General features: G+C 40.9%; 1 pseudogene; it reads left to right on the forward strand.

Moving 5' to 3' along the window:
- The window catches only part of LOC138205515 (uncharacterized), a 79,607-nt pseudogene that overhangs the window by 10,665 nt on the left and 52,389 nt on the right, over nucleotides 1-16,553 (forward strand).

A 16,553-nucleotide genomic window follows, 5' to 3' on the forward strand; every position in this document is an offset into this window, starting at 1 on the left:
AAAACTTTCATTTAAAAACTGCATTTTGTGTTTACTTGTGTTATGATGATGATGATGATGATGTTTGATGATCTGAAACATTTAAGTGTGACAAACATGCAAAAAAATAAGAAATCAGGAAGGGGGCAAACACTTTTTCACACCACTGTGTATATATATATATATATATATATATATATATAAATAGTATATATATGAATAGTATATATATATATACACGGTCTATTCACAGAGACAGTGTATTTGTCTGTTATTGATAATATTGAATTTAAACTGTGAATAGTATATATACATATAAGTTTATAATGCTTATTGGGATAATCGACATAAAAAAAAATCTTCATTCTTTTTGTCTATCTTTCCACCAATGAAGAACTTCAACCCAGAAGCAACTCCTCTACTTGAATCACTGACCCTGTTTGCAGTCTCTGTTCCATTGTGCTGCAGCTCATTAAACAGGCCACATGAGCCACATGCCTGCATGCAAACACTGGAATCTTGTCTAGTGGTGAGTGTAAGTATCAGGACTCCCAATTAAAAGTACAGAGGCCAATAGATGCGGTTTGTGTTTTCATGCATTTGCATGCATACGTGTGTGACGACTTGGCTCCTCCTGAATGATGTAGAAACACTGTATGAAGCTGATTAGTGGAGTCTGTGGACCACAGTTCACTGCAAGCTCACAGCACAGCCATCTGCTTCCGTTTCTCAAACTCACAGCTCAGATTTTATCTCCACTTGAAACAGTCCAACTCTCAGCTTTGTCATCACTGAAAGGGAAGATAAGCCTTTGATTTCCTCAGGATTCAGAGGTATGTAATTACACCTAAAGGGATCCTTCTTTCAGGTATGCTGCTTGCACAGCTCGATGAATGGGAATCGATTCGGTCCAGACTAAAACATCTCAACACATATTTGATAGATTACTTGCGTTTTCCTCCAGTGTCAGCATGCTGATGTTAACGTTTAGCTGAAAGAACTGCAGTGCCTTCATACACCCTCACAGAGCTGCTCACACAGCTGGAAACTCTCACACACATCTTCTCTTCTCAGACAGGGAGACCCAAACTGATGAGTACTCGGTCTTCTATGAAGTAATAAAGAGAAATAAAACACTTCTGCGTGCATCGGTAATAATTGCAGGGACTCTGTGTTGACTTACAATGCAGATGTCCCTTTTTCATAATCTGCCATCACATGAAGTTAAAAGCAACACCAGATAGTCAGACAAGATGTCTGTCAACACGAAAACAAATGGAGTGTGACACTGTGTCATTAACACACTAAAGGTTAAAACAGGTTACACACAGCAGCTCAGCTCATTGAATTTATGATTGGAAAGTAAATTATTTACACTTAAGGCTCCCGATGCAGTTTATTTATTAACACCACAACATCAGTTTATTTATTAATACCACAACATCAGTTTACTTATTAACATACGTTTATTTATTAACACAACAACATCAGTGACGTTTGGAGCATATTGCTCTACACCATTGTTGTTAATAAATAAGTTGCATCATTCATGAAGTCTGAATGATTTACTTCTGCTCACTCCTCAACATGGTTCCACTGTATTGATGAGTGTTCTTTATTCACTTTCATATTTAATTAATGTCACTGTTTATAAGAAGCAGGTTTTTGTCTTCTATCATTGAACCTCTTACTCCACTGGGCAGCGGTTCTCATAATACCAGTGAAGAGTTATTTATAATATTAGTTCCGTCTTCACAGCTGGTTTAACATCATCATGGTGGAGGCCGACTGTAGCACCATAAATTCAGAGATTAGAGCCTGAACCTCCAGACAAGTATGTCAGTTTCCTCCTGGTTAAAGTGTGGATGTTGGTGCCAGTCTGCTCCTTCTTCACTCATTCCAAACTGACAACAGCTGCAAGACAGAGGTTTTAAAGGGGCGGAGAGGAACTCATCTGATTGGCTGATTGAAGTCAGCTGTGACACACCTTCTATCTATTTATTCCTCCTACTTCAACGCTGCCCTGCACTGGAGTTGCACCTGCGCTTGGGTTTACTAAAATACCAAATAAGTTGACCACCTGTGTTGCACCCAGGTGGACGACAATCGGGCCCATGGTATTTATTATCGTAGTGCACACAGTTTTCCGGCAGATGGCGCTTTTTTTATTTTTATTAACATAACTACGTTTCTTCTTGTGATAAACTCACTGATTGTGTTTCTAAACCATCTTCACGATGTTCCCAGATCTCAGCAATTATCTTCAATAGCTACAATGTTATTATAAAACGCAATTTATAATAAAACAAACGCTCCTTCACATTACAGAAAGCACAAGACTTCCCCTCTGATATACGTCCCACCCTTCACGTTAAGATCAGTCACAAACTATAAAAACATATTTGTGTTGCTGCTCTCACTGACAGAGAGAATCTGGATTTAATGGACTCTCCCTTCTGTTTATTTGACTTGATACATCTGCTCAAACAGCGGACTCTAAAGATCAAAGATTGTTTATTAATGGCCAGAACCATCTGTTATCTCCCTCCCAGCAGCTTCCAGAGGGGCCTATGATATGACAATAATAACAGTAAAGTGAACCCTATCACTTCGATTGAATAACAGTGCAGTGACCACTGAGCTCTGGCTCCATGCTGCTGCATCCCACTGAAACAGCTGGTACTGAAATGTAGAGGAGAATTACTGCAGAAACTGTTGTTCACTGAACTGAAGCAGAGCATCCCTGCAGCATTTAAAAAAATATAAAAAATAAAACTCAAATCGCTGCCACTGTCGAGGGGTTTCATTTAACCAGACACAGTGAGGCAGTCATGTGAGGACGTAACTGAGACTCTACGTTTGAAATGATTGATACAGAAAGGTGTGAGCATTTATCTCTTCACTGTGAACAATTCAGATGTGAAACAATGTTTTCTACATTCAAAGTAGACATACTTAGTGAAGGAGATATTTTCTGAGCCCTCGTGACGTTAATGGACAAAATCAACTCTCTTCTTTGTGAAATTGACCCATTTACCACTTATTTAGCTGCCGCCATGGTTACCTTCCTGATTCATTCCACCTGTGTCCATTTTCACCAACAGCACAAACGCAGGTCTGTTGCTGCATTCAGATGTGTTCGTATTCAGAGAAGAGTCCGTATGAACAGTGCCCTCTTGTGGTGTTCACCACGTCACAACTCTAAAGCCTCCAGTTCACGAGTTGTGACATGTTTGCTGACGTTTACAGAAAGATCAGCGGTCATGGAAGTTCATGTTTGTTGGATGTTCAGATAAAATGTTGTAATTTTAGTCATGTAGAGTTTGTCTTCATAACTTAGATAATATTCTACAAGCAACATGTTGATCTTCCCAACGGCCTCATCTTTTCCCTCTGCGTATTTGTATATCCTGTTAGCTTGATAAACTGTTAGTGTCTGTGGCTTCTAGACACCGTCCACATTGCTGTTGTCCAGCAACAGTGTTTTTACAACTTCACCACTTGAACGGCGAGCACACGACTGAAAGTGTTGGAACCACAAACTCACGAGGCCCTTCTGAACGCAGGAGTAAGTTCTGTGCGTTGGAAGTGCATGTAGGTGTGGCCAACAATTTTTGTAATCTAGTGAACACAAACGCAAATATCAAAGTGAAGGACCACACTGGTATGAGCACAAGATAGCCTCCAGACTCTGACAGAGCTCTGCAGAGACTCTGGTGGTGAAGATGTGATTCATTGGTCTTATAAAAGACATCAAGCTCCCTGTTGGTCCCAGCAGAAGGAGGACAAATGTGATGGCTTCATGGTGGAGTCCTCAGATCTGACCACTGCAGATGATTTCAGACATCAGCCTCTAATTATTGTGCCTGGACCGGATCATTTGAGGAGCTCAGCCATCGGTTTTCAGGTGTGAGAGAATTTAAATTAATGAAGCCTGAAACCAAACCAAATAGACCCCCCTCTCTAAAGAGGCCCTCTATAGCTTTGCCTCCATTCAGAGGATTCAGCTGAGGCCAGAAGAACTCCTGGTGGCTAAAAGTTTGATCGAGAGAAGGATGGAGAAACTCGCTAACTCGGCTACTGTGATCCAAATGCTTGATGAAGTTGTTTCCCACCACAAAGACCGTCTTTGTCATTAGAGGCCCTAATGATCCCACTGATCTCTGAGGGTGTGAGCACTCCTTCACTCCTTCAGTCATCTTTATACTGTAAATACAGGCTGAACAGACCGGGATTCGCCCAGTTGAAAACACCGTCAGTACAGCCACAAAAATAGGAATGGGAGAGGAAAAATTCCCCGATCCAGACAACAATAGGAGGGCAATGAGAGGGAATGGAAAGTAAGTACTGGATGGACAGCAGTGTACAGATGAAGTGGAAGACAGAGGGCACGGAGGGCAGGAAAGGAGTGGACACAAATGTTAGTGGACGTCTGGATGTGAGTGAGAAACAAGAAGGGGAAGAGTGAAAAGAAAACATGAGGAAAAGAATGAAGGAGAGAATAATAAATGAGATGGGAACACTTGTGGAGAAAAACAGGTGAAGAGGAGGGATGAAAGTTTCATGTGTTGAGAAGAAAGGAGTGAAGACCAGAGAGAGAATAAAACATGCATTTCATCTTTTTAGCATCTTAAGTTTATAATCAGAAATCTTCATACTTTTGTCCATGAATTAGGTTTGGACACTGTTTTCTACCATTTATAGTGCAACTTATATTATGTTTAAATTCACTGAGATGTGGAAGAGAAAATACTTTGTTTAAAGAGCGATGAAAACTTTATTATCTGACAGCTTTCATTTCTAATTTGCAGATTTTTGTACCTAAGCTATTAAAACTAAAAACACAAAAATGAAACAAAAATGTCACTAAAAAATATGAATCTAAAACATCTTCAGTTTTTGTGACTAAAACTACAAGCCCAAATCCCAAAAAGTTGGGAAGCTGTCATGGTAATAAAAATAAAATGCAATGATTTGCAAATCAAATGTAATTGAAAATTAGACAAAAAAATACCATATCAAATGTTGAAATTTTAATTTATAACATGATTAGGTATAAAAAGATAATTTCAGAGAGTCTCTCAGCAGTAAAGATGGGGAGAGGTTCACCACTCTGTGAAAAACTGTGTGAGAAAATAATGCAACAATCTAAGAATAATGTTCCTCAACGTAAAACGTTTTAGAGACGCATTGCTGCCATCAAATTCAAAATGAGCAGATATTTTTATAAAACAATAACATTTCTCACTTTCAACATTATGTTGCATTATGTTATGTTATATGTTGTCTTTGGCCAATTTTTCTGGTAAATATGAGTTTACATGATTTGCAAATCATCACTTTCTGTTTTTATTTACATTTTACACAGCATCACTACTGATTTGGAAACAGGGTTGTAATTCAAATCAAATGACAAAAATGTTATATCACAAGATCTATCACAACTGATCAAATTAAAATGAATGAAATTAATTAAAGTGCAGTAGCTCCTGGCAGGCAAACAGGAAGTGACATCATCCAAAGTGACTCACTCAGATTTACTCACAATAAGTAACTGAGCCCTGTTACAAGCCATACAATTTTTTAAATAAACCACTGCTACTGTGTGTGTGTATGTGTGTGTGTGTATGTGTTAGTGTTACTCATCTGCTGTTGGGAAGCAAACAATACTGGGAAGCAGATGAATGAGCTGAGCGGAGGCAGGAAGGATAACATAGTTAATGTTCTTCCTCTTTTCTCACTTGCTCATACTGACCTGGTGGGAAAATAGAGAGACAGACAGAGACAGAGAGAGACAGAGAGACAGGCAGAGACAGACAGAGACACAGAGAGACAGAGCGACAGACAGAGAAAGAGAGAGACAGACATAGACACAGAGAGACAAAGAGACAGACAGAGACAGAGAGAGACAAAGAGACAGACAGAGACAGAGATAGACACAAAGAGACGGAGCGAGACAGACAGAAACACAGAGACAGACAGAAACACAGAGACAGAGAGACAGATAGAGACACAGAGAGACAGACAGAGTCTGAGACAGACGGACACACACGGACACACACACACACACACACACACACACACACACACACACACACACACACACACACACACACACACACACACACAGATCAGTTATGAAATGACTCCTCAGGTGAGGAGTTCCCATCAGTCCTCCACACTGAGGGATCTGGTGTCTCTATTGGACATACTGGGACATACTGTGTCCTCTGCTGTCCTTATGTATATATATTTATGTATATATATAAAAAATAATTGTATATATAAAAATAATTGATTAATGATCTTCATATCTTCATATTTCTTTTTAAAATGTCATTGTTTAAGAAAGTTACCTACGATGTAATTGGACAGAAAAATATTCATTTTTAGCAGCTCTTAGATATCTGAAGTTTGTGCTTAATTAATTTTTTTTAATAGTTTTTTTTTATTCCTTAAATTGTACTTTATTTCCAGCAAACACTTGACTTTTGTTTTTTGACTTTTATTTATTCTCCCTTCTGTCACACTGTGTTGGTTTTGTGATTCACAGGAACCAAATGAGAACAAACCAATTTCATTATTTTCATTTGAACCAACATTCAAAATGTAATAGCAGGAGACAAAACAAAACTGTCTCCCTGGCAACTGATGAACTCCATTTAATGAGGTAGGCCTTCAGACATGGCTGACAGATTGAACCTTCTTCCCTCCCGTCTGTGACTGCAACTCTCCAAGCTGCTATTCTTCTCCAGGTGTTTGGATTAATGCCCGCCAGCTTTAAATCCCTCTTGGACACATCTTTAAAATGAAGCAGCCGTGACCCTTCACACAGTTCACCATACACTTGTCCTTTGGGATGCACCCACAGACTGGATATAAAAGTGTTCGTAGCTTCTGAAAAATAAGGTCAATGCAGAAGTGCCCTTCAGCTGCAATACCACCGAGTACCACAGGAGGTTGGTTCTCATCAAATACAAAGTCAATAAAATGTGCCCAGCAGTTATCTTGGTGTTGTTAGCTAAAGTCACTCCTTCTTATTAGTTTTCTGGAGGTCCATCTGAAAATAATCCATCATTAATTAGAAAATAGCTTCAAAAAGATGTGTTTGTGGGGGCGTGTCTGTTTGATTGACAGGTCTGTGGTGCAGTCAGGTTACAGCTATCGGTGGGCGGGACGTAGTATCATCAGGTTTCCAATCAGATCAGTCAGGTCCACCGCTGGCTCCTCCCCCAGCTTGTCCAAATATGGTCACTTCCTGCTCCAAACCGCTTCGAACTAGCAAACATGGTGACAGACAGAATCTGAACTGGAGACTTCATAACGTTCACAAACCAACGATGACTGATGGCTGCCGCTTCGATGCACCATGGGTCCATGCAGTGCACATGACCCGGCCACCTGAGACGCGTCGAACTGATTAAGGTGGACATGCTTGGGCAGCCAGGTCACTGAAGTACCTCTGTGTTGGTGAGTCTTGCTGGCCACAAATTGTATTGAATGTAACTAATGCAGTGGTAACCACACCCTCAATCTGGTTATGTCGTATGGGATGGAAACTGAAAATTTAATTGTATTTCCTCAAAACCCTGTTGTGTCGGACCACTTCTTATGAACATTTGAAGTTACAATAATGGACTACACAGCATGTGGGAATAAATCCCACTACAGTAGATGTCTGTCAGATAATGCCGTGGCCAAGTTTATAAGGAAGCAGTTACATGCTTATCCTCTTTGATGCCGTGTGTTAAAGCAGTGGAAGGCATCTACGTTAATCTTAGTCCCACACAAGTGGATCATCTGGTAGAAAACACTGCAGTATCTCTGCACAACTCTAGATGATGTCACCCCTCTGAAGAAGAGAGTCATGAACCAGAGGAAGTTGTCTCTGTGGTACAACTCAGAACTACGCTCTGCTAGGCAGGCGACTAGAAAGCTGAAAAGGAAATGGAGTTCCACTAATTTAGAAGAATTTCACCTGCCTGGAAGGATAGTCTAATATTATATAAGAAAGCTCTTTGTAAGGCCAGGACTTTATATTATTCATCATTAATAGAGGACAACAAGAACAACCCCAGGTTTCTTTTCAGCACTGTAGCAGGCTGACAAAGAGTCACAGTTCTGTTGAGCTCTCTATTCCTTCAGCTCTCAGCAGTAATGACTTCATTAACTTCTTTACTAATAAAATTCTTACTGTTAGGGAGAGAATCGGGCCGACCCTTCCTGCCACCATCACTGATGTGATGTTAAGCACAGCAGCCCTGAAAGCAACTGTATGTTGCCAGATGTATACTTGGAACATTTCTCTCCTGTTGCGCTCTCTGAGTTAACTAGAATTATTTCTTTATCTGGATCCTCTAACTGTCTGTTAGATCCCATCCCAACTAAACTTTTTAAGGAAGTTTTTCCTTTAATTAATACTTACATATTAGATCAGATCAACCTATCTATTGTAACCGGCTATGTACCGCAGGCTTTTAAAGTGGCTGTAATTAAACCTTTACTTAAAAAGCCGACTCTTGAGCCAGCTGTTTTAGGAAACTACAGACCAATTTCCAACCTGACGTTTATTTCTAAAATCCTTGAAAAAGTTGTTGCAAATCAACTTTTTGATCATTTACAAAGGAATGATCTGTTTGAAGATTTTCAGTCAGGCTTTAGAGTTCATCATAGCACAGAAAGAGCACTGGTGAAAGTTACTAACGACCTTTTATTAGCCTCAGATAATGGACTCGTCTCTGTACTTGTTCTTCTGGACCTCAGTGCTGCTTTTGATACGATTGATCATACGATCTTATTACAGAGATTAGAAGATGTTACGAGGATTAACTGCATTAGACTGGTTCAAATCCTACTTATCAGATAGATTCCAGTTTGTCCATGTCAACAATGAGTCTTCCAGACAAACAAGAGTTAGTTTTGGAGTTCCACAAGGCTCAGTGTTTGGCCCAATACTTTTTACTTTGTACATGCTTCCATTAAGAGATGTCATCAGAAAGCACTGCGTAAACTTCCATTGCTATGCAGATGACACTAAGCTATATCTTTCTATAAAACCAGATGAAACTAATCAGTTAGTAAAACTTGAAGCTTGAAGCCTGTCTAAAAGACATAAAGGCCTGGATGACCAAAAACTTCCTGCTTCTAATTTCAGACAAAACGGAAGTTATTGTACTTGGTCCTAAACACCTCAGAAACTCTTTCTGTAATCACTTAGTTACTCTAGATGACATTGTCTTGGCCTCCAACACCACTGTGAGGAACCTTGGAGTCACATTTGATGAGGATTTGTCCTTTAGACACCATATAAAGCAAATCTCCAGAACTGCCTTCTTTCATCTATTAATAAAATCATGAAAATCCTTCCTCAGCGAGATGCAGAAAAACTTATTCATGCATTTGTTACTTCTAGGCTAGATTATTGTAATTCCTTGCTGTTAGGATGTCCAAATTACTCATTACAAACCTTGCAGAAACCCTCTCTAGCTTTAAGATTTGACTCAAAACGTTCCTTTTTGATAAAGCTTATAGTTAGGGCTGGCTCAGGTAGACCTGAACCAACCCTTAGTTATGCTGTTATAGGCAGAGGCTGCTGGGGGACCTCGTTACATGCTGAGCTTCTTTTCTTTCCTCCTACTCTTTAACTGACTCATACCTCACCATCTTTTCCTCTCCCGTAGCTTTTTCTTATTGTCTGTTGTCTCCATTCAGTTCCTTCGCTCACATAGTTTCTGTTTTTTCTTTTCCAGATGTCCCGCCATGAAGCTGCATGTCTCTGCTCTGTGATCGTCGTCTCCACCAACAGCTCTTCTCTTCTATCTCTATGCTGTCCTTTTCGCTCTCTGCTCTCCTCTCACCCCAACCGGTCGAGGCAGATGGCCGCCCACCCCTGAGCCTGGTTCTGTCCAAGGTTTCTTCCTTTTAAAGGGAGTTTTTCCTTCCCTCGATTGGAGGTTTTTCTCCCTTAAAGAGGAGTTTTTTCCTTCCTAGCTTATGTGGGAATTGTTGAATTGTTGGGTTTCTCTGTAAAATATTGTAAAGTCTTGCTGTAAAGACTTTAATGTGTTAAATGCCATGAAATAACCTCTGTTGTGATTTGGCGCTATATAAATAAAATAAAATTGAATTGAATTGAATTGAATTGAAACTGGTCAGTCTGTCCTCCTGTCACGTTGTCCACGACAACATCTGGGTATTGGTCCACTCTCTCTTGTACAGCCTCGCCATGACGGCTGCAGCTTTGGAGATTCTTGCACTCACCTTGGTGCCGAGAGACATGGAGCTACATATAGTTGACCCTAAATAAGTGAAACTGTCAACCACAGAGGCTGTTACAAGTGGTGATGACTGGAGGCGAGTCCGCGTCCTAAACCAAGATGTTTGTTGTTAAATGTCAGCAGTTAGTGAGTTCTTTAGCAGCAAAGCCAGTGCCATGCTGGTTTGGGTAAACCTGTGGCAGACGCTGTAGCTCAGCTCTGTGATGGAACCACTGTCAGCCAGACGGGTCTCCTGGAGACAAGCAATACTGATGTTCAGTCTCATTAGGTCTTTATCGATGATCGTTGATCTGCTGAAGGTCTTCAGTAAGTCTGAAAGCTTGCAAGGCGAAGAGTTGGAGTCTTCTTGTGTCTGCTGTTCTCTCCTGGTGCAGATTTGCCACCTGCTTGTCAAGGTTACTGTGACCTCCACGCACCCAGTGGAGAATTCAGGCTGCGGTGGAACAGCATGTTGTGTCCTTGGAGTTAATCATGTATAGAATAATCAGTTTCAGTGCTCTCTCTTCTCCCTTCAGCGCCTCTGTGTGGGTGTGCTCTTCAGCTCAGGTGGAGCTTTCCAGGTGGCTGATTTAAATCTAACTGGTGAGCAGCAATTGGAAGAGTTCAATGGAGGGATGCCGCCTGATTGGACCAGGCTGCTGCTTCAGCCTTTTAAACCTCAGCTGACAGCTATTGGCTCCTCCCATTCCTGCAACTTAGCCACTGCCAACAAGGTGCCAGTTTTTCCTCTGTTCTGTCAATTGATTAACAGTGGAACTTTGATTCATGATTATGTTTGCATTTAATTTATTTTGCTGGTAGGTAAGTGTTAATGATAACTAACTTGTTTTGTTTGACATTTTGGGCATCGCTCCCCGCTGAAGCAAAAGTAAACTGCTCAGTTTTGGACTTTTTTGTGTGCTGCTGGACCTCATTGGGAGTGGGGCAAGTGGGGGAGGTTCTCAAACAAATCATGTCTCTGGTTCTTCTAGACCAGGGACATAACACAGCAGCTTACCGGCGGGAGGTTACCCAGCTTGAAGCGGGCGGTAACTGCCCAGTGAGATGCGATGATCTCTCGCACCAACAGAAGTTAACCCGGCGTTTCTTCATCCACCATTTAGATAAAGCTCAATGGTAACTTCCTGTGTTTTGTGCATATCCTGTGACATGGGTGGAGTGTCCTCTCCAGTGTGGGCAGGACATTATCGAAGTCTCAGGCTGCCCAGACCTCAAGACTCCCCTCTCAGCGATGCTGGTAGGATCCAAATAGAAGGATGAACCAATACATTGTGGTACCAGTACAGCTGCAGTAGGAGCCTGGAGGCAATGTGATACATACTTGGGGACTTCCTTCCAGAACAGTGAATATACATGACTGATTATAAAACTGAATATGTCTGTGCCACCACTTCTAAGGGGTTTCAATAACTGCGAATATTGTTAAAGTGTGTTGTGGACGAAGAGGTTCAAACAAACACATGACAGTTTCTTCATGTTAGGATCCATCGTAGTAAACCACGTTCATGTTGGTTGGATGGACCGAGGCATTACTGGTGGGTTCATTTGGAAGGGTGCATTTGTTTAACATGCTTTCACGGCACCCTTCACAACATGCTCTGAGTATGAAACCAATGCAGGCGCCACACTAACGTCTCACATCGGCTGCACATAATTCAGTTTTTAGAATATATAAATAAACACAAGTTTAGCTCTGTGAAAACGCTGTCTTTGGGTGCTCAGAGATGGGATGTCATACTGTTTGTGGATGCCTGAGTTTTGAGGGCACAAGTTTAACTATACAATCATATAAAATTAATCTACAAGTACAGTTGGTTTAAAAGCACATCTCAATAAGAGGGTGAGTTTAGAAATATTTATTTTATGGCAGTAAGTTTGAATGATCAAACACCGGACTGTCGCAGCCTGCCCAAGAAAAGATTCCAATCAAACTGTTTGAATTTATTTCTACTACTATTATGAATAAATTTTTGCTGCCGTGTTCCTTCCTACGTACAGTCCTCCTCCACTCGTACTCTGATCGGAGAACCCTGCCCTGGAGCTACTTTCTAAGCAGCCTGCTTCACACCTTTGTGGTGCAGGAGGCGTGTTTTGACTGAGTTCAGAAGAATGTGCTGATGGCCCACAGCTCCAAATCTCCACCATAATAACAGCCACATTCCTTCGGACTACTGACCAGTGAGGATGGAATGCAATTAGCACCTATTAGAGAGAGTCTGGAGGAGGCCTGTCAGGCCCCATGGCTACTCAGGCTCACAGCTCAGACCTGAGCGGGACAGGAACACACCCAGCCTCAGGGACCAACACCACCACTGCACTGAGCTTCAGACTCGGTGTGCTGCACACTAAACTTGCAGTTGGATGATTTTATCAGGATTAAGTTTTAACAGTAAATATCTCTCCTAATGGGAACAGTAATGCTGAGGACTTGAGAATAAGTTAGGCCATCTGTAAAAGCAGATTGACAGGTCAGGGTTAGTGTTGTGTTCTGTTGGTTGGTGTGTATTTACCACACAATGGTAATGTTTCTATTTAAAGAGTGAAATAGCTTTATCAAACAGGAAATGTGAATGTTAACGGTAGATAGGGTGTCTATATTGGAAACAGGGTGTAATTATGATGCGTAAAACTTAAAATGAAACAGAGAGAATTCAATTAAAGGGTATGTTTTTACAGTTTTATCTTAAAGAAGAAGGCTGGACACCTTTTACCTGTCAAGCCAGAGGCAAAAGATGGATTCAAGTACACTCTATCACTTAGTGATGACGACTCAATGAACTCTCATTTTAACCGGCAGTGCGTCAGTTTTACAATCTGACAAACTTTCTAACACACTAACATGACCAATGCAGTTTCTGCATTTTTTTTGTTATCAGAATGCGCACACACACACACACTCACACACTCACACACACACACACACACACACACACACACACACACACACACACACACACACACACACACACACACACACACACACACACACACCATAAGCATGCTACCAATTAAACCAATAAGGGATCAAGTCAAATTGGCATCCATTAAAACCCCCAGCTCACTGGCACTGGATTATAATTATGTGAACAGATTTTTACGTTTCCACCTTGTAATTAGTGTGTGTCATTTGATGGTTTAATTTGTCCCAGATTTATTCTCAAGCCACAGAAGTCATTTGGGCGTAATTAGAGTGATGCTGAGCCTCCTCTGTAAAGAAGATCACATGTATGTTCAAACATGCTCTGTGAGTTAAAAGGAGATGTTACCACCAAACATCGCATCACAATCTCAAGCAAGAAGTACGTGTCCATCCAGTTTTTCTTCAAACAACAGTAAAACGTCCCAGATTATTCCATCACTATAAATGCTGCTTCAAGCAGTCTTGAAACAGAAGCTGCAAAGAACTGCAGGGAATTCTGAATTTCTACCTCAGCTGTGTTGAGAAGATTTGACATCTCATTAGGACGTTTTGGTGTTTTACTTCCTGTTGTAAAGTCAGAGGACCTACATGTAGGTCCCAACACCCTCCCCCCCACACACCCTCCTTGCCTGTGAGGGTTGATGCGGAGGGTCTGCCACATTATGTGTCATTCCAAGTGGAATGAAGTGGGAGTGGATTATAAAGTCCTCCAACGCCGAGTCTGCATCAGTGCAGGCTCACGAACACTCCCAGAGAAGTGCAGCGCTGCTGTAGTCTGGAATGAAACACCACAGACCTACAAACATCCTTGCGGTTTTTTACAAAGGATGCCTCACCTCAAACAGACATTTAATCAACTATTTTCACAGACACATTACAGATTTAGATGTTGGTATTTTGGAACAAACATGCCGTTGGGTACCCAACAAAATGGTTCATGTTGATTATTTGTTGTGCAAGTTTCAGGGAATCTTGAAAAAAAAAGATTCTCACATTAAAAATGACAAATAATTTTTTTTTCAACAAAAACAAAAAAGAAAGGTGTCCAAAGATGTGTGGAAATAAGTTTTCTATTCCACAAACTAATCTTTAAATGTAATGCGTGTGTCATGCCATCGCCCATTCACCTCCTGTTTTATATGTTTATTAGATAACAATAATCTTTATGAAATATTTTGAGTATTTGATTGATTCCTTTGCTGTTATTGTTACAGAGTTTTGGTCATTTAAAGTGTTGAACAGCGAAACGAAGAAGAAAAAAAGACAGAAATAGAAGAAATAATGTAAACCTACACACACATTAAAATATATATTATTGGAAAACAATGTAGTCTTATCATTTGATAATTAAGAAAAAGAGAGGAGATTACAGTAAAGACTGTTGTGCTTCAGAGTCAGGAAGGAACTGAACAGAAAGACGAGGATTTCATGAAAACTAAACAGCTTCAATAAGAACACACAGTCTGAAAACACGGTGAGCTCCACACTGACACTAACGACAACACTCGGAGAAAAAAACAAGACTAAACAGGAGGAACTAAAAAAGGACAAATAACTTACTGGCTATGAAAACACACATGAACGGCCAGCCAACCAAAACACACGTCCAGAGATGGAGCAGAAGCACACAGACACCAGGGAGGGAAGGACAATGAGGGACAGATGAAACTAATCAGCACGGGGCAGACACAAGGCAGGAAGTGAAACAAGACACCACACATTTCAAAATTAAATGGGAAGCAGAAAACGCAATATAATGCAAATAACAATGAGCACGCTGTTACATCAACAGTAAAAGGTGCGTTAACCTTCTTGGAGCATCTCGCCAGCATCCTGCTGCGATGACGGGAAACAATGACCGACGGTAGGAGTCTGACATCTCTTTAGAGTAAATAATTTATCAGAAATAATGTCAGCAGGGATTAGGAGCCAAATATCCTCCTTGATAATGGTTTACACCAACATCTCCAGCATAGAGGACCTTTACTTTAAGGCGCTGATCATAAACAAGAAAAAGAAGTGGTGCACAACTTTATTTGGACCCAGCTATATCTAGCCAATAATATGTAGTTTATTACCCTGACTCTCCAGCATGCATCTTATTTTTTTATTTTTTTTACCTTAGTAAGCTTTTCCAAAGCCACAGGTAAAGTCTAATTAAAGCAGTTTTCTTTACATATTTAAACAGCAGCTGCTCTAACAACATAATAGCCAGTTTACAGCAGTGAGTCACATTTAGTATGAATCATTTGTTGCTTTCTTTCTTGCTTTTGTAATTACAGTAGACAGGCAGACTACAGACATTTACTCAGTCCATGAAATGCACCAACTGTGTTTCTGTGCTGCAATAAACAAGGACGGCCTTCTACATACTGATCTGGTCTCTGCATTAGAAATGAGTCTGGTTGTTGGATGTGTCGGTTGTGGCTTTCCAGAGGTTTTCCGTCCTAAACTTTGACCCTGAAGACATGATATAATGAATTTGTTTCAATCAGGCGGGTTTAAGAAGACATGATGGATGTGATTGAAGCAGAGGGAGGTGTGGTGGGACATTGTTATGGCACCACGAAACCTCTTAGGAAGGAAGTCTGGCTGGATGGGGCAAAATGCTTCTTAATCCAGTGGTCACGTTTCATATTTCATCTCCTACCTACAGTCAACACTGGTCGCTTTTATGGAGAACCACCAGGGGATAAATTAGCCCACCAGAGCATCCAAATTACAGCCGTCTGGAGCTCAGCTAAGAGTCACGGAGTGGACATCCCTCTAACTGCTCTTTAAATCTACTCTCGGACAGTTTCATGTCAACCAAACTCATATTTAACGTTAGCTCCTTTTCTGTGACTGTAGCACCACACAGCTTCACAATTCATTTTCTATCAGCAGCCTAAATGTTCCTTTGTCCAGCAAACATTTGAGCTGCTGCACACAGATTCACAGTTTCTACCGTTACATAACTGGAAACAAAGCAATCACATTCAGGAGCTGTTGTTATCTTCATAAAGGTTGGAGCCAATCGCCCTGTCAGTGGAGCGAATGATGTGCTGCAGTCTGCTCTTGTACTTGGTGAGGATGGACTCCATGATAACAGAGTAGAAGTGCATCATTACTAACGGCAGGTTTACCTTCTCCGGCTGCTGCAGGAAGTTCATCGCTTGTTGAGCTTTCATTGTGAGTGAGCTGATTTTGTGCTGGGTGATGATGGTACCCAGGAAGCTGTAGCACTCCACAGTGTTGACTGTGGAGTCACAATTCAATTCAATTTTATTTATATAGCGCCAAACTCACAAGTCCTTACAGCACAACTTTAGAGCATTATACGAGAAACACAACAATTCAATAATTCCCACATATACTAGGAGGGAAAAACTCCTCTT

This window comes from Embiotoca jacksoni, unplaced genomic scaffold (assembly GCF_022577435.1).
Source record: "Embiotoca jacksoni isolate LCO1_2020_lvr unplaced genomic scaffold, fEmbJac1.0.p SCAF_29, whole genome shotgun sequence".
Lineage (NCBI taxonomy): Eukaryota > Metazoa > Chordata > Actinopteri > Embiotocidae > Embiotoca > Embiotoca jacksoni.